This window comes from Echinops telfairi, unplaced genomic scaffold, assembly GCF_000313985.2.
Source record: "Echinops telfairi isolate 266 unplaced genomic scaffold, ASM31398v2 ScPeMD7_7424;HRSCAF=8462, whole genome shotgun sequence".
NCBI lineage: Eukaryota > Metazoa > Chordata > Mammalia > Afrosoricida > Tenrecidae > Echinops > Echinops telfairi.
The window spans coordinates 64,208,229-64,232,560 of record NW_022111324.1 but is presented as its reverse complement, the minus strand read 5'-3'; the positions used below and the strand labels follow the sequence as shown (position 1 = coordinate 64,232,560).

The following is a 24,332-nucleotide window of genomic DNA, read 5'->3' as shown; positions in this document are numbered from 1 at the left end:
TTTATTGTCTGGCTGCAGTTTTGATGGTTACGTGGTTCACTGGACAGACAGAAAGATCTAATGCTAAGCAACGCATCTGCCTCTCTGTCTCAATTAATAAAGCACAGACTTTATACATGCTATTAATATTCATAGTAATTGTACTGGGTTAAACCCCGTCACGTGTGTGTATACATAGAAATGAAACCAGAGTTATGCAGTTTCAGTGGCAAACATGGACAGTTGCTGCTTTGGTGGCTGTTTAAAAGACTGGCAAAATTTGTGGACCACATTAGGAAGGTGTAAAATATTAACCTGGAATGATGTTTTATAAAAATTAATTTTTTCGGGATGGTGCCAGCACGTTCAAGAACATAATACTCGAAAGCCTATTTCACATTGACTAGCAATAATAGCTGTAGCATAAATAGATGAAAATAATATATCTGCTCATTTTGACATATGTGTCAGTCTAATCATTCTAAATGAGTGTGCTCAGCACACGAATCCCTTTCAACCTCTGATTAAAATGTAACATTGACTACCGGATTATAGAGCGGACTTAATTTTACTGACTGTTTTAACAGTTGTCACAGCTGTTGGAAGAAGGAAAGGCAATTGAAACACTCCAAAACAGGCAAGACAGGAGAGAAGAGTTTAGTAAATTTCAGCCTGATCGCTCAAATCCAGACATTGAACAGATTTGTGTTTTAGAAATCTGGTCTTGGCGCTATGCAAGTTTTATTTTGTACTCTTTCTGTTTCGGGCTTTTGATTTCTAGTCTGCCCCATCTCTGGTTATTAAACGCAAAAATAAATGGAAATGCAACTCTCTAAAAGTAATGTCAAATAGCTTGGGATAAAAATAGGCAAGGAAGAAAAATGTGTACACATTATCAACAACAGTAAAAGCCTGAATCAGAGTGTTTGCGTTTTTGTTTTTAAGGCATGTTTTAAGGAATAATATTTGAGAACGATGGACGGAGACTTTCAGTTGATTCTTCTAAGAAGAAATACTTACAGTCCTGACTCAGAGCTCATATGACTTGTTTTCCTGTAGATCTTCTCAGTAGATCTTTTGAAAATACCGGCAGTCTTAAAGGTAGATGGGGTAGGTGGGGTTTTCAACTGCTTCCTTTGTAAATTGCTGGAAGTGACAACCAGCTGCCGTTAGGGGAGACTGCTCCTGAGCTGCAGTCTCATAACCTTGCCCCTCACATCACTAAAGGGAACCGATTCATTCTTTTTTTTTCCCTCCCTTCAAAATTGAGTAGCAATTGTCATGTCCTAAACAATCTATGTAGCTGAGATAACCAGCCGGCGACATACAGACATTGTGCGATGTAGGATTTTTCTCTTTGAAGTGCAAGCACAAAAAAGTATCTCTAAGTTACTGGCATAAAGACTGGCTAGGGGTAGTGAGCCAAAGAGGGGCAACCCCATGTTACATATTCCCTCTTTGTATCAGGGTCGATGTATATATTACCCTCTACCTGTTTAGTGATAGCGTTTGAAAAATCCTCTTTTTACAGAAAAGGTTGGAAAACAGATTTCCTTTTCTTGGACAGCGGCAAGGGGGATGATGTTGGCGGGTTCCTCTTACAGAGATGGTTTCTTGTCTTAATGTGTTTATGACACTGCTGCTTTATTTACTGAGCCTAGTGTGTTGCAGCGGTAATTAACCCATGTTATTAGGAAAGCCCTTGTGGATATCCATTAATTCTCTTGCATGGGTGATCATTTTTTTCTGGTGTTTTTACCCCCAATAAGGTATTGTGTTTTGTTATTGTTATTTTGCTTTATTTTTGCTTTTAGTTCTATATTGACAGCCTCTGATATATTTCTTTGATTTAATCTGACCTATAAAATAGGTTGGCTATTTTATGAAGAATGGTCATTGTAATTCAGCTTTTTAAAAATGCTAATAGAAAAAGCAGGTGGAGAGATTTGTTGTGCTTTTCAAAGTAAAAACCAAAAAAGGTATTATGGCTTTAAAAAGAAAAAGAGCAGGAGATAAATTTTAGCTCCACATTTTCTATATGTTAGAATTTATAATAATCAATGTCTTTGAGTTCTTTTAATCATGTTTTTACTTAGTTAAGAACACTTTAGGCATTTTTGTAAAACATTGAGCCAGCAGGGGAAAAAAATCTTGAGCCTCCTGTGCTGAGAAACGATGAGGACCGTCTCATTAGCTGGGCCATACTTTTGCAATTAATTTTAGATACATAGGGCTATTCATCAAAGAGGGCAGGTGACTTCTCTATGATTCTTAACAACACTTTCACAATACCTCACTCCTGCAAGAACTACAGACAAAGGGGACACCATTCCTTTTGAAGGTAGGCTAAAGCCCAATCTCAAATCTGGATTCACTTGTGAAAAATTCCTCCACGTTTGTTTTAGCATAATTACTAAACAACAACAACAAAACACTTGTGTTACTGATAAAGTGGGGTTAAGCACTGAAGGTTTTGCTTGTACTATTATTCCTTAAAGGGAATTAAAAACCTGTGCTGATGGCAATACTTTGTCATTCAAGTATCAGTGAATAGCTATGATTTCTATTAAACCAATTAAGAGGAAATAAACTTTTTAGCTTTGCCTAGCAAGCAAGCATTTTGAAATGGGAGGAGGAGAGTGTTTGAAGTATCTCATTGGAAGTTTAAAGTCATTGCGGCGGATAAGCTCTGCTAGGAATTTTGCTTCATAGCACATTCATGGAAGAAACAATGTAGTGGTGATCTGTTATAAGTGCATATGAGCTCCAGCTCTGGCCAGCCCTCTGGAGAAAATCTGTGATTACACTGGCCCAGTTTCTTCAGTTTTTATCTCTTTTACATCCACTGGCCTTGTATTAAATTGTCATTGTCCTAAAGCACATGAGATAGAAATGAATTGCAATTCTCTACATTCTGACAGTGAAATATTTAGCCTCTCTTTCTCAAATCATACTTATATGTATATTTGATAGTACAGGGATGACACCATGCTTCTCTGCCGATCGACATCTCCTTATTACATTTTGTACGTTTTGCCGTTGATGATTCTCATAGTCACGGGTATATTGATATACATCATCTATATAGGTTCAAATAAATCAATACACACATGAGACTTAAAAATCCAGAGCAGCAGTTGATAGGTAGGTGTGTGCCTGTGTGTGTGTGTGTGGTGTGCATGTGAAATATGCATATATATGAAGAGGTATATAGGTAGACTGTAGGTATACTGTTAAGCATGTTCATGTCCAAGCTTATAGTAAAATGAATCTCAAATATTTTTCTTGTTAATCCTTTGCCAAGCATGATTTTAACCTGGAATTCATATTTCAGATATCTAACAGGGTCTGTTTTTGAGCTTAATAGGTTTAACTACTATACCATAGACAGGTAACAGGTAACCTGATAAGTAAATTTGTCACTGACAGAAAAGATTAATTATTTTATTGTCACTCATATATTAAATATCTGGCAATCATAACTAAATCTGTAAAATAAGAAACAAATACTACTATCAAATGTATAATTTAATGGTTCAGGCCTATATCCAAGAAACAATTTGAATCAGTCCTTGGCTCTGTTCTCTTACACAGTTGTACCTGACAAATATCACTTAATGTAAAGCATGATAGCTTTCAAATCAATGAAAATAAGAATTTCATTTATCTGTACTACATAAATATATAATTTGATTTCATTTTTTTGTGGGGGGGGTGCGGTGCTAAAAGCAATAAATAGATTTTTTCCCAGTAAGTACTTCATAGATTTCAGAATTAATTTAATCATACTCTAAGAAGTAAATTTAGTCCTGTGATTTTTATTACTAAAGCTGAATGATGAAAGGGAAAAGGTATTCCAATTCCTGTTCTAATTCCTATTGTTTAAATCTCTAAAAATGAATTTTTTATCCTCATTTGTTTGTGGAACATTTCAACAAAATGTACGTGCTTGCAGTTTGAACAGTGAAGCCTTGTTAACTGCTTGTGTATGCCGATCCATCAGATCAAAGTTAGCCCCTTGAATTCTGAGGGCTGGGAGCCACAGCTTTTTGCCCTGTGCAGGATTTACCTGGTCGTTTATTCTTGTTTCAAGTTTATTTTGGACCTAGGTTAAGGAATCTCTGATAATAAAAGTAATTTCCATTCAAATTTCAGCAAACACATTTTTCCTGCCCAACCCCTCCCTTCCCCAGAAATAGCAAATGTTTCTTTCTTATTTGAACAGTATTTCTCAAATGCATTTTTAAATCAAACACCCAAAGCCATTAAATTGACATTTTCATTGTGTGGGTATGTTGGCTACATATGTGTACACTAACATATCATACATATTCCTTCTGTCTCCCCTTCCCTCCTTTATATATTTATATATATATGTATATGTACAATATACATATATTGTATATTGTATATATATATATATATTTAAATATATATATTTAAAGGCTTGGAGGAAACTTTCTTTTTATGTTATGATTTCTTCAATTCTTAAAGCACCTTTTATTTTTGACAATGCACATTCATCTGGAAGGGAGTTCATTAAGACAAAACAATGAGAGAGAAGGTACAATTTGAAAGATATTGGCTTCTCATTGGTCAGTTAGATGGACGCCTTTTGAAATACTGACATGGAGCTGCATGAGCATTTGAATGTGGATGCATGGCATGCAACACTACCTGTCAGAAACACAACCTATGGCTAGAAGGAATCCTTACACGCAATATAATGATTTGAAACACTAGCTTTTAACATTTAAAACCTATTCAATCTTTGTTAAGGTGTTAAACTCCTGGGGTGCCCACCTAAAGAGATTACATTGTAAAAAAGAACTTTAAAGTAAGTTTCTATGTTAATTATAAAAGTGGCCTTTGCCTCTAGAGTCGTTTGTGCCTTTTCCTATCACAGAGAGAGAGAAAAAATTACATATGCACTTCTCATCATTTTCATTGGAAGTACACACCATGTATAATATGCTCTGGCAACACATACCTAGCCTAAGAAAGCAAATTAATATTGGGCCAACTGAGGGCTGGCAGGCATATCACAGATGTGTCGATTGAACTTTGCTTCATCATACACCTTCCCTGCAAACAGTTGGTTAAGATGATACTAAATAAAAGGGAAGGAAGCTACCAATAAATTCTCCTATCATATCAGAGATTGATGGCTGGCATAAGTGTAATGAAACCAGCTTGCTTGCTGGAGTCTCTGGAAAAGTCTTAACCAGAGGAATCCAGATGGCACAGAGACTAAAGAGGTTTTTAAAAACTGCCCAACTTAACGTCATTCAAATCTTCCTTCTACCTTAAAAAGAAAGCAGAATAAAAGTGGGGGAAATCTCTGAAATGATGAACGTAAGTTCATCTTATGTGTGAAGTCGGCGAAGCCTGAAGTGGAGAGTTAGAAGTTATATGCAGGCGACTTTTGATAGGAGACATTTCTTTTTATTACAATTTGCATTCAGTTTTGATGGGGGGGTTATCTTAGGCTTCTTTTGTCTTATTCATTATGTAAAAGCTGAAATTAAAAAAGGAGTAAATTGAGGACTTATGCACAGAAAATTGGCAGAAACACCTTAAATTATTTCTCTCTCTATGCTCAGAATGTCTTTGTATGTGCCAACTCCTTTTCCCTTTATTCCAGGAAGAGTTTCCTAATGTTTTAATGGCTTTTGAGAATAAAAACAAAGAAGTCATCATTTAAATGTATTTACTCTTTTAGTACAATGTGAGTTAACACATTTTAAAAGGTGTACTTTTAAAGCGGTTAATATGTAACAATATTTATAAGGATTTATTTGCCTCTGAAAAATATAGTAAAATCATATTAAACAGAAATCTAAAATTATACTCAGAATTGGCAAAAATGCCAGATAACATGAAAGGACATAGAGACCGAGGGAACTATTTAAAGGGGAATAATCCTGATGTGGGGTTTTCCATTAGATTGTTCTTTGCCCTACATAATTCAAAATTCCGGTAGCACATCTCCTTCTCCAAAAATGTAAGATGATTATGGTACACTGTACTCATTCTTCCATAACTGAAGGAATATTCTAGCACATTTTTTCTCACAGCTACTAAACTAATTAATCATTGAGGAGCAATATTGTATCCTTAGTCAACTTCATGACCAAGGAAAAAAGATATAGAGGGCAGATGAGAGCCACAGCCTTTTCCTGTAAGAAAGTGTCTGCACACAGTTGGTTTGGGTGCTGAGAGGTGACAGAAGCGTCACTGTCATTCACCGACTTGAATGAAACCTGCCTTCCCATTCATGGAACCAGTGTCACAGACGAAAAAGCAGCCTTCGGCTGAAAGGCTCTGCCTGCCCCCTTCGCTACTTCATCTTATTGTTCTTCTGCATGTCTCGGGAAGGCTCGCTCTCTTCTTGGAGTTGAGACGGCAGCAGGAGTTGGGCCCGGGGGGTAGCATGCGACCCTCTTGTCTGTTCTCTCCGAGCCACTTAGCAAAGGGAGTTGAGGACAAATGGACAGTTTATGCTGAGAAACTTGAGCAGATTCTTCGCTAGTGTCGGGAACTCGTCGTTCCCCAGGTGTTAAGTACCTTTCAGGTTTCTCATGTGCTTCAGAAACAGCATCGCCACCTCGCACGCTCCAAAATACTACCCCCGAAGGAAACCATGTTTGTGGAAACCATGAAGTGGTTTAAGCATTTTTAAGCATAGAAACAGAGAGCAGATCACCGTCTGAAGTTGGTCTGGATGATAATGTATTTACATCTGAGCAATACTAATAAGAGGTTAAAACTCAAATTGTATTTTTTTTATTTCTTTATTTCCTTATAGTGAACAAAACTTTATGGTCTAGAGCGTTTATGAGGGTTTTAATGATTGGCAACTCTATCCTGAGACTGTGGTCACCATATGTGACAGCCTTGCTTTCTATCTTGTCTTCAGTTTATTGGGTAAGTTTGGTGACATCGTCTACTATCTTAAATTTCCTTACATTATAGAATCGGCCTGCCTCCAGTTTTAGATAACCTGAAACATGGGGCAGGAGGTGGTTGGATGGGATGCCTGCTCAATTCTCAGACAACCACAATAAAAACTTCCCTGAATGAATACCCCCACCCCATCACCCCACTCAACCCCAGGAATACCTTCGTAAGTTTTATCTATTTATTTCTCTTTTCTAATCTGTTTTGCTAAAGGATCATTTACGTTGGTAAAAGGTAAGTGCATGTGATTTCTAGATACACACACACACACACACACACACACACACACACACAGTACGTTTTATTTTGCCCAGAATTCCAAAGCGATTGCCTTCAACTTTTCCTTTTTGTTTTTCTTTTGTCTGTTTGTTGTGTGTTCTAGTTGAGTGCTTTTATGGTGTTTTCTTGATTGTTGTCAGTTTGGCATACTCAGGGCTGCCATTTTTGTTAAGTTAATGTCCCTGCAGAACACACTGGTGGCAAACTAGGATCTGGCTACAGAGCGTGGAAGACACAACTTAGGTTTGATTGTGTGTAAATACAGTTAGTTAGTTGGGGGTTTATCAGATAGCTTGGCAGAAAGAGAGAGGAGCAGTACAAACTGTTTTCAGTAACTGTGCTGTTCATACACCTGATAAGCTTGAGAGAGCTTTTCGAAATGCTGATAGGCTTTGAATAAGAAAAGAATAATCACTTCTCCTGGCACCAGCTTATCGGGAATGGAATAAAATGCCAACACTTTTACATTAGCAAAAGTAAATGTTTTAGACATGTTGTGCCTTTTTTCATTCAAGTTAAATAGTAGGGTGCCTTTGAGTGTGCTGTAATGAATAGAAGGATTTATTACCTTGACTAAATTACAGGTGAGTATGTTTGATAAAGGAACCTTCAGCATCAACAGCAGCTTCTTTGATAAGCAGGTGCATCTCCGTGGCACATTCTCTGGAGAAATTAAGTGCTCTTCCCCCCCCTTCCCCCCCCCCCTCCAATTCTATTAGACATCATTTCTGATGTTAGAAGATGCAGTCGGGTCCTATGCCAATTGTCTCTCCTTGTTTTCCAGCCGATGGGTGATAGGCATTTGAAATGCAGCTTATCAGACTTGTAAAATGCTGCTGTGCTGTGTGCACTAAGTTAGGACTTCTGAACACATCTACCACTTGTGCAGAACCAGAAAACTCCTATTCAAGAATTTTCACTCCCCTAACCCCCTCAGTAGTGGAATGGGATGAATTCAAAATTTAAGCTACTTTAGTGAGAAGATAAATGTGTTTGGCCGAATAATAGTCCCCCTTTAAGCACTTCCTCTTCAGAAAAGAGATATAGTTTTGCTTTTCAATAGAAGCCATTAACTTGACCAGGTCTACCATTTTCTGCTCTTTGTAACTTGACTCCTACAAATAATTTGGTGTATTCAGATTTGATAAATGATAGTGCAAGCACAGATTGATTTTGGATTGCTATTGATTACTCTCAATGAGATCACTGTGACACACTCGAATCAATAGTATTCGATTAAGCAAGGTACCAGCGTCCCATACATCCCGCAGCGGTGGGGAAATTCAGGAACAGAATGTTCACAAGCTGATAAATTGACAAAGCATTCAGCCTTAAATAGCCCTTTGTTCAGCACTCATTCCTTAAAATACATTTCATGGGCAAGTTCATTTTGTTTGTTGGTTTGTTTGCAACTCTGGGCCTTTCTGTGAAAGAAAGGTCATCGGTTCCAGGCTTCTTTAATTGTAACTAAAAACAACTAGCCGCCATTTAGGTGTAAAATAATTTAAGTACTTTCTTCAGGCAACTTCCAAGCTTTTGAGCTGTCACTCAAAGATTTCATTCTTTTATGAAGATGTCAATTGTAAACATAAAAATGCATCACTGGGAATGTAATGGCGTAAGATTCAAACAAATAAAGATTCCTGCCTGAGGAAAGCACTATAATCAAAATATATCTAAGGAGTTTTTGACTTTCCTCAGAAGTGGGCGTGCTTAGGAGGAGCGCTGGAAGGCAGCAGCAGGGACAGCTCTGGGTACAAGTTCAGGGCTTCGCCCTTTATCAGAGCGTGTTCATGTCACCAGTGCTACACGCAGAACCACTAAATATCCTTTGATCAGAAAGTTGCTACTGACTGCTAATACACAGACGTCTTCGAGTCATAGGCAAACTTATAAAGTGGAAAAAAGATGTCCACCTCTCAAGTCCATTAGTGTAAGGGCCAGTAAGATTGCCCTCTTGCACTCTCTCTATCTCTATGTGTTTTTGGTGCTGGTAGTGAAATGTTTACGCTTCCATTGTGTGGTCTCACCAAGGTCTCAAAAGGCAAACACTATTGAAAACACTTTATTGATATGTAAATGTTCCCACATGCAAAATACGATGTCCAGCAAACTTTGGACCACTAAAAAATCAAACCAAACTCACCTTCATCCAGTTGATATGGACTCATAGTGACCCTGCAGGATGAGGTAGAACTGCCCCTGTGCATTTCCGAGACTGTAACTCTTCATTGGAATAGAAAGCCTCTCCTTTCTCCTCTAGAGCAATTGCTGGTTTTGAACTAGTGACCTTGCAGTTAGACCAATGTATTCCCAGTATGCCATCAGGAATAAGAGCCAAGGTACTCTTAAGTTTGAACAGATTCAAGTCTTAAAATATACTTACTAAATACAATGTTCTCATTATTATAATAATTTTAAAACAAAACAAATAGAGGGGGCTTTCTGAGGGAAACTGGACAGGAAAGTCAAATTGGGAATCATGAAATTCCCTGCAAAACACAAGCTTCATTTTTGCATCGAAGTAAGGTGATCAGATTCTAATGGCATTAGATTGAACCATATGAAATTGGCTGTTTCTGTAGTTTAAGCAAAAAGTCAAATGCTGGCAGTTGCATATGGTTCAACATTATAATTAAATTTATTTCTGTACTGTTCATCCTCCATCAGGAAACTGTAAGAGACAACCTGTTGGTTTGTCCTGTGATGATCACTATCCGATCATATGACAGACGCCTTTCTAAAAACTCAACTTAAAAAACAAAAGCAGTTTTCTAAGTACTTTGTAATATCTTTTTTTCAGCACCTTTTTTTCTTCTTAACACCACTAGAGAGTAAATGGTGGTTTTCAGTAAGCATTAGACTTCTAACCATAAGGTTGGCAGTTCACAGCCACCAGCTGCTCCAAAGGAGAAAGATGAGGCTGTTTGTTTCTATAAAGATTTCCAGCCTTGGAAGCCCTATGGGGCCGTTCTGTGCTGACTGGGAGAGTGTCTTTGAGTTGAAATGAACTCAGTAGCAATGGGTTTGGTTTTGGGTTTTAGACAGTTACCAAGGGTACTGCATTGTGCACATTGAAAAACCAAAACTAAACTCACTACCATGGAATGGATACTGGCTCCTAGCAACCCTATAGGAGAGGGTAGAACTGGCCCTGTGAGTTCCCAAGATTGAAACTCTGTGTGGGACTAGAAAGTACCCTGTCTCCAGAGGAGCAGCCGGTGGTTTTGAATGGCTGACCTTATGGTTAGCACAACGTGTAATCACTATGCTACCAGGGCTCTTGCACATTGACAAGGTGTGCATTTACCTTACAGCTTCCCCATAGCAGCAAATGTGCCCCTGAGAATTCGGGGAAATCCTTTCCCTGCTTAGGAAGACAATCCATTCCACAAAGGAGAGCGTAACCTCGTATCAGGCAACATGGATTGACCTTCCCCCACCCCCACCTGCCCACCTCCAAAAAGGCACATGGCTAAGGTTAAAGAGCTGAAAGCAAATCGGGAAAAAGATGTCACCACTTCAAATATCTCATCCTCACTTACATTCTTGCGTTGGGAGAACCTTAATATGCTAGTTAACGCCTTCCGTGCTTTCCCCCAGAGAAGAATAAAGACTGTGCTCCATTCAATCTGTGCACCACTGTGGGTCAGACCGTCAGGAGAGCCTGTGATGCTTTATTGGCTGCTGCGTTTAGGAAAAAGTGCTTTAGGAGATTCAATAAAATGAGCCCAGAGCCACCGTTTGACCCCCCAGATGTACATGCAGCTCAGAGCTGTGCTGTGCTGGCCAGTGGAACTTTGTGTGCTCACCTGCGGGCAGAAGCTATCCCCCAGTTAGAAAGGAAATTGGCTGCCTGTAGGCAGGAGGTAAGCTCCCTGGCCCCTGCTGGAAATGGTAGCAGAAAGTCACGCCAGGACTGGATAAGTTTGTTTCTCTTGCTCTAGGTAAGCGCGTGACAGCGTGCATCTTGTCCTGGAGAGAAAGGAGGGTGGGCATCCTTTTACTGGCACTTGATGGAGCATGATGGCGCTGACCGGTGCCACTGTCAGTCTTAGCGGTTTCCCTCCGTAGTGCATTTCCCCCTGTGTGTGGCACTGAACTTGATTTATCACTAGTACTAAGATCAAAACAGATATCATTCCTTTTGATGTTCGCTATTAGGCACATGCAGTGCCGGGGTGGGGCGGGGGCAGTCTTTGCATACCAGCCTCTGTCCTGGTCACTTTGTGGCCACTTAGGGCAGAGGATTATTTTTCCCCCTCTCTGTTTGTTTGTGATGTAAAATTGTCTGACTAGAGGGGTTAATTATAGAGCCTCTCCAATTAATAATTATGTTTGTTCTGAGCACACATTCTCTTGGAAAGGACACCGAGCAGTGGCTGGCATGTACATCTTATTAGAACATTTTTGAATTACTGTATTTACATCGGCTTTACCAAAAGACATGGACAACTGAGAAATACGAATATTCATTCTTTCTTTCAGAAAAGAAAAAAGTAGGGAAGTAATTGCATTTCTAGTTGGGTAGCAAGCTTGAGACCTGGGAGCATCATTTGGAAATGAGAAGGAAGATTTGGGGGGCTATTTCCTATATCCTGTGCTCCCATCAGGCTTTGTTCCCAGCTCTGTCCAGTAGCTTTTGTCTGGCTTCTCAGTTAGTGGGATTTCTCCAAGCAGCGTGAGCCCTGGCCCATCAGCAGGCTGCTAGTCAGCAGCAGGTGTGAACAACATAAAACAGGATTAACACTGAACCAGAGTGTGTACTAAAAACAGAACCCCTGCCTTGCTTTCAAAAGGACGGCAGAAATGGAAGATAGAGCCACTCTGGTCCAGGATATTTACTAAACAGTTTTCAATGGGCTATGTAAATGGCTCTGTTTAGGTACAGAGAGAAAGCAAACCAGCTATCATGGACATTCTCTCTCTCTCTCTCTCTCTCTCTCTCTCTCTCTCTCTCTCTCTCTCTCTCGTCAATCTTCCTATGTGTTCATTTGTAGATTATTATTTGTTTACCTCTTTTTAAACTGTAAACTCAAAAATTATGTAGAAAATGTTTAGACTTTCGGGGACACGGTGGGCTGGGTAAATCTTTGACCTAGATTACAGGTTAATATTTCAAAGATATTGTCTCTGCTTGCAAATTACAAATGGATACTGTCATTTCCCACCTCTGAAAAATATTATTGGTGGTTTATTTTAGGGGACCCTTGTGTTTAATTGTGGGACTTTGTTTATATTTTCACTTCAGTTAGATAAGTCAAAAGTAAGTAATTTCATGAGAGATTATACAACTTTATATTATTGTATTATAAATATAATCTGATATCTGCATATGAATTGGAGATTCTACACCGGTATACAGATATATCATTACTCCTCTCTCATGTGATTAAGAATGCTTGGAGGAAAACCATGGTTATTACAGAGAACTATATTTAAGTATAAATTCAGCAAATTGTTTTGCAAATTGAGTATTTGAGTATCTGCAGATTTATAGAATTTGAGTGACTTGATCAGTAGTTTGTGTAGGAAAGTGAAACATGTTTTTTTTTCTAATGATAGTAAATTCTAGTGTGCGTTGTGTTAGATTAAAACTTGGGTATTAAAAAAAAAACAAAAAACTTGGGTATTTATATTTTCTTCACCCGTTTTAAAACTGCCTTGTCTTTGAAACTTCAGGATTTAGTTGTATGTAGCAATGGATCTGAAATTAGGAAATAACAATCCGGCTAGTTGCATAAATTGCGCACGCGCACACACACACACACACACACACACACACACACACACACACACTCTAGTCCTACTTCAAATACCAGCAAATGTAATATGTTAGTATGTCCATTTTGCAAAATCCCTAACTTTTGATGCTTTAAAATATGTTAAGGGCAAGATATGACAAAATAACAAATTTATAAACTATCAAGGGCTTATGAGGGAGGGGGAGCAGGGAGGGAGGGGAAAAATGAGGACCTAATGCCGGGGGTTTAAGTGGAGAGAAAATGTTTTGAGAATGATGAGGGTAATGAATGTACAAAGGTGCTTTACACAATTGACGTGTGTATGGATTGTGATAAGAGTTGTATGAGCCCCTAATAAAATGATTAAAATAAAAGATATAGATTCTCATGTTTTTGAGAATGTGGTTTTATTTAGCAAAGATGTTGTTACTAGTTTTATTTTAGAAGTAATATTGACATTGTGGAAGTTGTAACACATCAAATACACTTAGGGTATCTAGTCACTAAAATTTTTTTTTTAATTCTAGTGTTACTATCTTAAAAACTCGTGATCGGTTGTCTGACAGTTTGTTTCTCGCTCAGGATCGCCATGCTCTTCTGTCTCATATGTTTAGGAGCCTCAGTTAGGTTCTTCAATTAGGAACCTGGTGAATTACATCGTGATAGTTCATGAAATCAGATTTATGATGTAATCACTTTGAAATTGATTTCGAGCTGTCCTAGGCACTGAAATCCAGAAATAAATGATCAAAGTTATAGAATTAATTATATCTATCTAGAAAACAATGTAAAATGGGACCTTTTTAGACCTAAATCCTCAATTTGAATTTGGATTCACCTTCAGAAAATAATTCCAGGAATTGAGGGAGCAGTAGTTTGATGTAGCAACATTGATGCCAAATCATGGAAGGATTCCCAAGAAAGTCGAGTCCGGTCCATTTTTTAGCTGAGGGACAATAGCAAAGACCGGACTTGACTCCCAATGATACTGGGAATGGTAGAGAGTTCTTTAGAGCTTACGAGGGAGTGCTGGTGGTGCTGAAGGAAGCATTGGCCTGCTTACCACAAGATTGGCGGTTCAACCCACTAGCTACACAGTTAGAAAGCTGAGGCTGTCTGCTCTTGCAAAGGTTTAAGAAGCCAAGGAAATCCTCTGCAATGCTGTTCTGAGTCAAATCGACTCAATGAGAATGAGTTTGGTTCTGTTTTACGTAAAACTTCAAGCAAGATGCCAGTTGCCTCCCACGGTTTGGTTTCAGTTTCTGAGAACCGAAGGTAGCCTGGTGGTGAACACAATTTGGAATTGTGCATTTTGGGTTTGAGCATTCCAAGTATCATTGGGAGTCAAGTCTGGTCTTTGCTATTGTCCCTCAGCTAAAAAATGGACGGGACTCGACTGTCTTGGGAATCCTTCCATGATTTGGCATCAATGTTGCTACTAAAGCTTAAAATACTTAACTTGGATATGGTGTGGTTTAATAACTTGGTAATGGGAAGTGGGGTTGTGGGGGGTAGTATTCTTCAAAAAATGGTATAAGAGATCTTTCCCAGATTATAGGGGAGACGGAATGGGAGGAATTTATTTGAGTTCTGAAGGTATAAGGTTTGTGTTGCTTGATTTTGAGGGGAAGGTTTGAATTAGTACATTCATTCCAATAAAATAAAATGACCATAGAAAGTTAGATTTCATAAGGAACCCTTGCCCTGAATCTTAAGATAGCCACAGTTCCTGTCTTGGCTTAGCACTCTTGCAAAGCTTCTCAGTGGAGTTCTCCAAAGCCTGGGATTTGCTGGAGGACAGGGAGATCTGGATCAGAGCAATTTTGTCTTTGCAGAATCACTTCAATGGGTGAATTTGATTTAGGTGCTTTGGTTTTTCATGTACTTACTCAGTTGAAGATATAGATGGTTTGTTTCGGGTCATTAAAATGACCGTCCTTCTCCCTTTCAGATGTTCACAATGAGATGATTAGTAAAGTTAGGAATTAGGAGTTATATTGGCATCAGTTAAGTTTATAGATGCATTACAAGCATGGTATCATGGCTCCATTGCCAATCGGAATATGCCAGAAATATCTTGGGAGAATTTTTACCAAGAGTTTATGCTCAATCAAAATTTATGCTACTGTGCTGTTATCGCATCATAGCTTGGATTATGATGCTTCATGATTCCAATTGCAGATGAAATGCAATGAAAATTCTTTTTTTCTTTATGGTAATAGGACTATACAATTACAAACTTCTGAAGGGAATTGTCACTTTGGGAAGCGACATTAGAAATCTGAGACAAAGCGCTCTCCCCACCTGGACACAGCTAATGTTTGCAGCAACCCCCCAAGGCTGTTACATATGTGGGCTTTCTTTGCAGCCACTCGGTGCCTGCTCAGGGAGCAGACCTTTCTGAGAGCACGGCCGACAGCAGCTGAGTCATCTCCCACGTCCACTTCCTTGCTGTGTGCTTTTTGTACGATATTTCTGAAAGCATTTTTATCACGGAGTCACCCCAATTTTTCCAGTGTCACTCCCTTTGGATCCTCTTCCCCTCACTTTCCTTAGAAAATGTTTTTATTGGGGGGCTCTTATAATATTGCATACATCAATTGCATCAAGCATATTTGTACATATGCTGTCATCATCATTTTCTAAACATTTACTTTCTATTTGAGCCCTTGGTATCCGCTCCTCTTTTTCTCCTCCCGCCCCTCCCCACCTCGTGACCACTTGATAAAGGAGAGATGATTATTGTTTTCATATCCCTCACTTTTTTTATGAAGCTGAAGTGGGATATCTAAAACTAGCTGCAGCTTTCGTTGCTCAGCGCCCGCAGGTGTGTTCCTCCTTGCTCATATTCTTCAAACAGGAAAACCTGATAACTAAGCAGCAGCAGCAGCCGCATAAGCCATCGGAGCTTGCTTGGTGCGGGTGGAGGTGTCGGGAGGAAGAGGGCAGCTGGTAATTTATGACTCCTCTCGTAGGGTTCGTGAAGGATCTGCCAGTGCCCCACTTCCACCCCACCCCCAGACTGCACAGCGCTCAGTGTAGGGCTGATGATAATGCACCTGGAAGGAAAAGGCAGCCCATGCCGAGGCAGGCAGCCTCAGACAGGGCGCCTTGCCATCTGCCCCACCTGCTGCATTCGTGCGTCCATCTGGTGACTGCAATCGCTCATTGTAGGCCTCTACTGAGGAACATTCGGGCTGAAAAGCAGGCAGTGTAAATTATTTAGGGAGCTAGTATAAATAAATCGAGGGAAAAGAAGAGTAACGGGAAGGATCTGAAAGAACCTGGCATGCTTCCTTGTGCTGGATGCTGCGGAATGTCCTAATGTATGCCAGCGTGTGATGTGCATCGATATAGTCTATATACTATTTTTATTGACATGTCTTACTCATTCCAACATGGCTATTCACATACAGTTCCTTAGTTCAATCCTATCGGGTGATTTGCATATATATTTAGATGTATAGATCTTGTGCAGATTACAAGCCCAGGACTTTTATCTAGATTTAGATAGCGCCAGCATGTTCTGCACTAAAATATGGCCACTTTCAAGTGAGACATTTTTGGGGACTTTCAGCATAAGTGAAAGCGATAAAATGTAATGCTTTAAGGCACTGATGTAGCAAAACAACTGCCTATCCTTCTGAAACCGATGATGATGGGGGTGAGGGTGGGGGTGGCTGTCATGGTGGTGCGTGTGCACTTTTGGGGGAAAGAAGAGGCTCGTTACCCCTGTAAAGAGTCGCAGTCTCCGAAACCCACAGGGCCACTTCTTCCCTTCCCTGCGGGACCACTCTTGAGTTGGAATAAGCTCGATGGCACTGAGTTTGTGTGTGTGTGTGTGTGTAATACATGTATGAATAACACCTTTGTCTTTTCCGTGAACTACAGGTTATATTACGTTTTATCCCCTACCGATGTATGTTTTTGTATGTGTAGATAATATTAGAGAGAGAATTATTATTTCATCTGTATATTTGGCTGGTCAAAAATATTTCAGCAACATAGTGTTTGGAAACACTGTTAATGACTTCAGTGTGCACCACTAATGTAGCTTAAATGTTATATAAAATCTCCAAACAAATTTGTCAATGACTTTATGGGGGGTTGTTTGTTTCTAGATCATTCACATGGACAGGCACAACATTTTAGGAGTTAGCTGGCTCATTCAAAAGAGCAATGCTTAAAGAAATTGTAAATCGGAGCTCAAGGCTTCGTTTATCCTGGCTTAGATGAATGAAAGACAGTGTATTATAAATGGGTTTTAAAGACGTGATAGCAAGATTGACTTACAGAACTCTCAAGTCTAAGGACAGTTTTGAAAGAAGGTTGGAGCGTTGAGTGAAGTTGGTACTCTCGATCATGCACAGTCTCGAGTTTCTCTCCCCAGCCCCAGTTACGGGACCTTTACTGTGGAGGAGGTGGTGAGGAAGAGGACCTTTTCTCCCTATGATCGCCCACTATTTCTTTCCTTTTCACTGTACAGATTATTGCACATATATGGATTGTTATACTATTTAGCTTGGTTTTTATTTTTGCTTGCTTGTTTTTTAACTGACAGGGCTTTGATCAAAAAGCCAGGAGAAAGAATATGTGGTGGTTCGCATTTCCCTCGGTTCTGTATGTACGTACAGAAAGGCTGACGATGCTCTGTATTCTAGAACGAGATGAGGTTCTGTAGGGTTACTCCACTCCATCCCCGCTTGACTCAGTTCAGTTACAAAGTAAATGTAATTGATCTACTTATTTTGAGCCGGTGGGGCTCCAGCCTGCATTTCAATAAGCAGCTATATCTGAAGCAGAATATGCATGGCAATGACTTACATCGCTACTTCAAAAATAAATCCACCTGATATTTTTCAAATATAATGATTTTTCTTGTATTCCAAGGAAATGTAAAACCCCAGTCTCATTTCCAAAAGTATTTGAGATGGTTTCTTTTTATCTGCCATTCTCAGCTCCACATACAATGAGAATAAGCTCCTTCAGCCCAACCACCCAGCAAAAGCGTGAGGGCAAGAAGTGACATTCGGGTGAATTAAGCAACCCTGAGTTCAGGTGTATGCCTAGTCTTTCTTCTTTGCCTCACATCTTCTCCTCTGACTTCTTTCCCTCTCTTCCCAGCCCCACATGCAGCAACCAACAAACCCCCCTTCACGTTGAAAGCAGGAATCAAGTGGGGGTGGGGATTATATTTATTCAGCGTCTCAAAGGAGGAACCCCTGTCTTTACTCTCCTGGAATGAACTTTCCCTAGAAGGCCGTCTGTTCCCCTTCTTGTTGCTTGCCGACTGCTTGGTCCTGATCGAACCCCTGTTCTTGATAGGCGAAGAAGGACGAAGTTGGCAGAGACATGATTATTTAGCAGTAACACCAACATGTTAGGGGTGGTGGTTATTGGCCAGAACAGGATTTTCCGGTGTTTAATTGACATTCTCGGACATCAATAGATATTTTGAGACTCTCTAGATGCTGCATGGAATGAAATGTTATAGGGGAAAAAATTAAATACCCCGCTGTAGGAAGACTGAAGCTTTTATTTACAGATCCATTGCTTTGACTGCAATAAGTTACCAGGTTTGCTGGGCTCATTTTAAAATGTTATTTGAAAAAAAAAATGTTATTTGTTATTTAAGCTTTAAGGCGCCCTAGTGCGGTAGTGGTTGCATGCTGTAGGCTGCTAACTGCAAGTTTAGCAGTTCAAAACCACCAGCTTCTCTGTGGGAAAAAGCCAAGGCTTTCCACACCCGTGAAGAGTCAGAGAGTCGGAAACCCACAGAGACGGGTCCTCTACCTTAGACAGTAGCCTGGAGTTGCAATCAACTCGGTGGCAGTGAGTTTATTTAGGCCTTATGGGCAAGGGTCCTCCAGAATGGCTTTCTCTGCCTTTGCATCTCTTCTTTGTGTGTCTGTGGATGTTAGGACTAACCCAATCCAGAAGAATCCAGTTTTCTAGTATCTTTGACTAAGCTAAAATCTAGCGACAAATACTCCAGGAAGATATCATAATATACTTTATGCTAATATCATGATAAAAAGTTTTTTTGCTCAGAGTTCAAAGTATGCTTATTCCATCCAATAGTAATGGAAACATAAGTCAAGGGACAAGCATCACAGCATTATACTTGCCCCAGAGCAGGGAGAAGAGAACTCGAGGAGCTCAGAGTGAAGGCTTAACGCTGGGTAGGTTTGATTCGTAGTTTAAAACTGTTGGATACAAAGTTGGTGATCTGAAGTGTAAACCTCCACTTAATTTAAAATTTAAAAGTTGGGGAAAAATAAGAATGTACTTGTTGCAGACATCACTTTTATTTTTTTGCCACTTTACAGATTTTCTTCCTTGTAGGAGTCTTTTCAAAAGATTAGAAAACTCATAATCTGGACATTTATTTGAGTTGCTCAGCATTTTAGTGCCAGGAAGACCACTACTTTTTTTTTTTTTTGACCTTGTCATTTTAAGAAAGTGAGATGCCCAAATATTTGCCAGGCATTGAAAAGCGGGGAATTTTGTAATTTGTGGAGGAAATACTCAGAAGGAAATGAATTAGTATTACAATGCTCTTTTAGGAATGCTGACTTGATCATTATACAGTTAAGTTGAAAGTCTGATGATTTAATTAGAACCCAAACTAAGTAAAATAAATGTTAATAAAAAGCCTTTTGTAACACATTATGTATTTCAAATGTACATCTTGTAGTGGTTCTTCTTGAAATTTGCCGTTGACATTTAAGTCAAATCATGTATATTTATGGAACGCTAGCTGCTTTAAATACTGTTCTCTAGTCAGAGTTACATGGTGGTATTAATTATATGGCATAAGTAGCAAATAGTAGCATCTATGTTGCTTCTTAATAGCCTCCCATAAAGAACTTCATTACCTCATTCATAGGTAAGAAGGAGAATGTAATAAATCAGAGGTATTTTTATGTGCTCCTAAGTGGAAAGGTGGCCACGTGGCTACTTTGGGCTTCCCCAAAGCAAAGTTAATGTATCAGATGATATTTACTTAAGTACTGAAGATAGTTAGCCCGGCACAGTCAGCTATTGTTTGGGGATATCACATCTGGCCCAGGCACAATGTCAGTTTCCTGCATTTTGTTAAATCGCACAGATTACATTCTGGTTGTATTTGGTGGGAGACGGCATCACCAAAGAGCACAGACATCTGCAGAGGAGTGCAAGCAGCCAGCGCAGTATCTGTGCTTACGGAGGTGGAAGCACAGTGGCGAGGAAGCGACCAGAAATCTTTCTGCTGCCATTTCCTACCAAGGTTCGGCAGAAGGTCCCACTGTTACGTTTCAGGATTCCAGTTGGAGAGTCAGATTGGTGACAGGTTTTAAAAATACTGCTCTGGGATGAACAACACAAACATGGGTGAAGGGTGACAGCCGTTGGTGTAAGATATGAAAATATTAAGAATTTATAATTTAGCAAGGGGGTCATGAGGGTGGGGGGGGGAGGGAAAAGAGGAGCTGATATCAATGGCTCAAATAGAAAGTAAATGTTTGGAAAAGGATGATGGCAACATCTGTACAAAATATGCTTAATACGATTGATGTATGGATTGTTTTCAGAGCTGTAAGAGCTCCCAATAAAATTATCTTCAAAAATAAAATTAAATTAAATTAAAAGTTCCTGGAAAAAAACACACACAATAATACTGCTCATGCATTTGGGGTTGCCAAACGATATAGTATATGGTTAGAAGCCAGAGAGATGCATGCTGCTGCTTAAAGTATAATTCTAATGATTTCATGAAAGAGCATGCCAATATGTTTGTGGAAAGTGGATACTCAAAGGTTTTATGCACTCCCCCCCCCAACTTAACATTTAATAATGGGGTTGTTAGGAGAACTAGAAGTAAAGTACAAAACCGAGCTTTCCCTTCTCAAAGCCAAATTAGCTTCTTACCTCAACCGACAAATTCTGAAGTCGAAATGAGTCATAATAAGGATTAGTCAGGGAAGCTTGAATTGAACCTATTTCTCTTGCATGTGTGACTCCTTATCAGTCTCCTACTACTTATAATTGCTGGATTCACTTTCTGAAATTGGCAAAGGGGAAAGCAAAGCAAAGACAGAGACCTAAGCCACTTTGCTGATCTCTTCCCTGCTGGGAGTGTGAGAGTAAGAATAGAAGTATAAAAATACAATATTTAAGTATTACAATGAAAGGAAATGTCGTAGGAATAACACTTGAGTCATCTCCTAAGGGCACTGAAGGGAAGGGAGGGAGTGTGGAGTCAAGCAGATAACCCTGAGGTTAAAGATTTTTCAGGAGGTACTCTTGTTCTCTTCCTTTTCCTAAAGATTAGAAATACCTCTCTTTTATACTAAGCCATTACACAATACAATCTGACTTCTGGAGTTAGGAAGCCCTTACAAGACTAGTTATCAGTTGTATAAGAATATGTATATGGGACTTCAAAAAGTTCATGCAAATACTCTACTATCTTTCAATTCCATTTTTTCAGAAGCTTGTTTTCCTCCATATTCAAATAGATAAACATCAAGATATGGATATTTGGCTGTAATGAAAGAAAAAAAAAACTTTTTGAATTGAGTGAGTGTTTGCAGAGCAAATCAGTTTTCCATTTGGCAATTCATCCACATCTTGTTTCATGCCATTGACTGCACCCTCTCCCGTTCACTCTGTAACATCATCTTATGGCTTCTCTGTGTAACCCTTTTCCATCCTGCCTTTCCCCCCTAATCCTTCCTGCTATCTAATGGGCAAATGTTGCCCTTCTGATGTCAAAGGGTTGCTTAATCTCAGGTGTGCATGCCTCTGCAGTGTTATTGTTCCTCTTATAGATCTGTCTGTTGTTTGTCTAAAAACTGAGCTACGGGAGTGAGTTCCATTCCAGGCTAGAAGGGTATCTAGGGGCTAGATTCTCCGCAGTTAAACTAGTCTCTTATATGAGTTTTGTTTCATAGTCTTCATATTCTTCCCCCACCGTATCCAGGGCTTTTTGATGTGATCCTTCTCGGAGCTGTCTACAGTTCTTGTGGTCCATTAGTCCATCAGAGTAGTTGTTCGCACTTATCTTTGACTTTTTTTCTTCTTCTTTGCTCCTCAGGAGGGGAGACCAATAACTGTACCTTAGGTATTTTTTGAGACCCCAGTCCCTACTCACTATTGCAGATGTAGCACGTTGTCTTTGGACAGTGGTACGTACGCCAGACTGTGGTCCTGAGCCTCAGCCCAGCAACTCACTCGCTGAAGGGTTTTTCATAACTTTGCCCTTATATGTTCTACTATATTCATGGATATATTCGCAACACCTATGCATGCACATGTAGACATCGCTTATGCAAATCCTGTATATATTGAACAGTGTACTTCCAGTCTTCTTCCCATATCTGTTCAGTTTCCAAATCTAGCTATGTATGTACTCATGCATTATTGTGACTTCAGAATTGTACACATAACAGTAGTCAATCTGTTTCCTGCAACTTGAGTACTCCTTCCACTGCCTTTCTTTGACTTTATCAGTTTTTGCTGACTTCCTGCTTACTTACTATCCATTGTCTGCCCCTCCCCCATCTCACAATTGGTAACCATTAAAGAATGTTTCTTTTTGTTTCAAAACCTTTTCTTGATATTTGGTAATAATGGTTGCATACAGCATCTGTCCATTTGTTATTGCTTTTATTTATTTATTTTTTTTCAAACCAAAAGCCTTACATTATTTATTGTTAGACTTGATGAGGAAGCAAAAAACGAATAAATCAGATTTGCCAATAAAAGATCATTTGATCAGATGGGGACGAAAGTCTTAATGCAACACAACATGATTTGAGACTGGGAAAATGCGGTCATGCGTGCCATCCCTCCTTACAGACCCAGCTTGGTTCTTCTCCAATGTCTTCTCTTGGAGTTGTACCTGATTTTATTACCGGTTTTCATTCGAATCCATTGGGGAATGGGCCGATTCTGTTTCTGTTTCTTGGCCAGGAATCTCTTGATCCTAAAAGTCTTATGAGATGACATGGTGAAGTCGGAGCAACACCACGCTCAGGATGGCAGAGACACTGAGAGAGGGAGAAGAGGGCTGTTATTGCTTTTATACCACTCATCAGCTTACATTTTTAAGAGTGTGAGTGCATGAGTGTGTAAATATGAGTGTGTGTGTGTGCGCGCGCGCGCACGTCTGGGTGATAGTCTTTATCAGTTTTAGGTGGGTTTCCTGAAGGAAGGTTTAAATGGATTAATTGAGTTGATGTTACCATTGTAGGCTAATATTTTATTTATATGATAAAATGTTAGGAAAGTGATTAATTTGTCAGGGGAACAATCTCGCTGTTGCAAATTTACCGAATATGTAATACAATCGCCATAACACAGATGGGAAAAATGAAGTATTTTTGTTTGTTTGTTTTAAACAAACAGAAATAGCCAAAGAAACTTCCTATATTTCCTTCTGATAATATTTTGTGTGTGTCAAGACTTCTCCCTTGCAAAGCTGCCGAGCCGGTGGTGCAGTGAGGCCGTGGTGCGGTGGCGAGGTAGGAGCAGGAAGGGAGGATGGAACAGAAGCGGCAGAGATGGGGCGGTAGATGCTGGCGCCGCTCTCTCTCCCCGGACCGACGATGACTGATCATCCATTAAATTTCAGCCCAGCCTGATTGACTGAGTGGATTTATATAAATTAGAAAATACAGGTCATATACCTTTTCTGGTAGACTGTAAATGAGAAATAGGAATTCCTTTAAACCTCAAAGGAGGAAATCCATAGGCGAGCCTTTCTAGTCAATAAAGCGGCGCAGCGGCGCTCTCCTTGCAGTGTTTGCACAATAAGTTTTAGTTAATAGACAAATACTCTACCCGCCGCTCCCTGACGCTTTTTTAGCGGGAGGTAATTTGTAAATGAACTCGCGCAGAGGCGAATCGTTTCCAGCTGCGGTTGATTTTCCTGCTGGAGCTGCGCTTGGATCCGGTGGTTTCCGCACCTGAAGGCGGCCGCCCGCATCCGTCCCTTGCCTCGTTTCCCCCGCTTTTTAGTGTAACAAGTGAAGCCCGCATTCGTTAAGGAACAGTGACTTTTATTCACACTCCTTCGCTCAGCTTCCTGTCCATTTGTCCACGGGAATGAGCCACTAATCACGCGCCCAGGTGTTTTACTCTTTCAATATCAAGAGTTATGAAAGGAAAATTCCATTTTCCCCCTGGCCCTCCATGACAGGCAGACTGAAGATTGTGGTCATTGGGATTAAAAACATATCCATCACCACCAGCCGGCAGGTTATTACGATGTCTCCTTTGAATATATGAATTTCAGACACCCCATGTTGAAAGTCGGAGAATGCCAACTGTTTCAATAAATAATTATCCCACTGGTGATGTACAGCACACTGTTGCCATATTTTT

The 24,332-nt window shown here is 39.7% G+C and overlaps 1 protein-coding gene across 8 annotated transcripts in view; it reads left to right on the top strand.

The window, feature by feature from the left end:
- ESRRG (estrogen related receptor gamma) overlaps positions 1–24,332 on the top strand; it is a 710,000-nt gene that overhangs the window by 461,783 nt on the left and 223,885 nt on the right. The window contains exon 1 of one of the 8 annotated variants that reach the window (XM_045298146.1): positions 6,855–6,906. The exons of the other annotated variants lie outside the window; for them this stretch is intronic. The gene's annotated coding sequence lies outside the window, so the exon portion shown is untranslated. Of the gene's footprint in view, positions 1–6,854; positions 6,907–24,332 lie in introns of those variants that run through there. 8 annotated transcript variants of the gene reach the window in all.